This window comes from Cyprinodon variegatus, unplaced genomic scaffold, assembly GCF_000732505.1.
Source record: "Cyprinodon variegatus isolate N-32 unplaced genomic scaffold, C_variegatus-1.0 Scaffold472, whole genome shotgun sequence".
NCBI classification, from domain to species: Eukaryota; Metazoa; Chordata; class Actinopteri; order Cyprinodontiformes; family Cyprinodontidae; genus Cyprinodon; species Cyprinodon variegatus.
The window spans coordinates 498,199-499,873 of record NW_015150925.1 but is presented as its reverse complement, the minus strand read 5'-3'; positions in this window follow the sequence as shown (position 1 = coordinate 499,873).

Below are 1,675 nucleotides of genomic sequence, written 5' to 3'. Positions count from 1 at the left end.
TCACAATAAAAAAGAAATAAAAAAAATAAAAGTTTTGAAAACTGTATTCATTCTTTTCCTGCTTTGTGTGTCAACGTTTAAGGTTGCTAAGCAACAGAGCATACGGCGGTAAAACCCACCGAAGGGTAGACCTGGTCGAATTCACAGCCTAAACTCTTCCGGTCTCCTTATTTTCAAGGACTTCGTATGATCCAGTCTAGGTAGACCGCGACCTTAGAGGACACGTCCTAGGTTTTCGAACAGAGCCAGAGACTTTATGAACTGGACTCAAATGATCAAACCAACATGATATCCGAGACCTTTGAAGGCAGCATGGAGGAGTCGGAGCTGAATGTCCCTAAGCTCTCCTCTTGAATCTAGCTCTGGAACGGCTGGCAGTTCAGTCAGCTCATTTCATTTTGTGCTGATTATGGACTGTTACGCTATAAAATAGGCAGATTCATTTGGCAAAATATCAGGTTACAAGATATTCAGGTCCAAAGTCAGCTAATGTTTATAGGAGAAAATCGAAGCTGTGGATGATTACTTTTCCTATTAAAAATGTTCAAACCGTATGATTGATTAATACAACTGGTTGACTGAGGCCATGGAAAAGCTTCAGAGATGTAGTGACGAGCCGTCTCCTCCATGTAGGCCAGAGTCTGCACCATGATCACTCTCCCTATTTTCATTTTTTTTGTTTTTCCTAACCTGCCAATAACTGGTCCCCCAGATTAATTTCAAAAACTTGTATCAGTTTAGATTTTGTTTGAAGAGGTAAATACATAGAACATATAAGAAAAACAAAAAAAGAGGATTGGCTTGATCTCCACTTATACAACTTTTGTTTCTTGAAATCTCGTTTTGTACAGCTCTCAGAACATTTCCATTTCATAAATAGAATGGAGAGAGTCTGGAGGCACCGTACCGGGTCCTTCAGAGAGTCTGAAGGAACTGTACCGGGTCTGTCAGAGAGTCTGGATACACCGTACCGGGTCCGTCAGAGTCTGGAGGCACCGTACCGGGTCCTTGAGAGAGTCTGAAGGAACTGTACCGGGTCTGTCAGAGAGTCTGGATACACCGTACCGGGTCCGTCAGAGTCTGGAGGCACCGTACTTTACTGGTCCTTTTAGAGAGTCTTATGGTACTGTTAGATTAGGAGCAGTCAGATGTCCATGAGCTTAACCTGTTTGCGTTGGACTGACTCCAAGTGAGGGTGATATGCCGTCAGGTCAGTGACCTGCTGAGGTGAACCAGGGGGTTCCAGTGCCATCAGCTCTGATGTCAGACATGTTCAGTAAACACAGTCTGTTCCATTGAACTTTGATCGTCTTCCTCACCTGAACAAGGTCAGCTCTGCAGAACAGAAACCAGACCTCTGGACAGCAGAGATCTTTGAGCATCTACTGATGGAGGCTGAGCTGCTGGGTTTAACTTCTGCCAGGCTTGATGTTTGGTTGTAGCTCAGCCTGGTGCTGCTGGGCTTCAATAAGGGGTTAGGTATGGCTGATAGATGGAGGAGGATGGATAGCTGCAGGAGTTTAATGTCCTGTCCTGCTTTGTTCTTTGACCGGTGTAAAATCAACCCAGACCTCAGTGCTTTGCTAGATTGTTCAGAGGAGCTAAACGTTTCCTGTTTGTGGCATTAAAAGCAGCCTTGGTGTTTAACTGATGAACTGGGAGCAGAAAACATCCA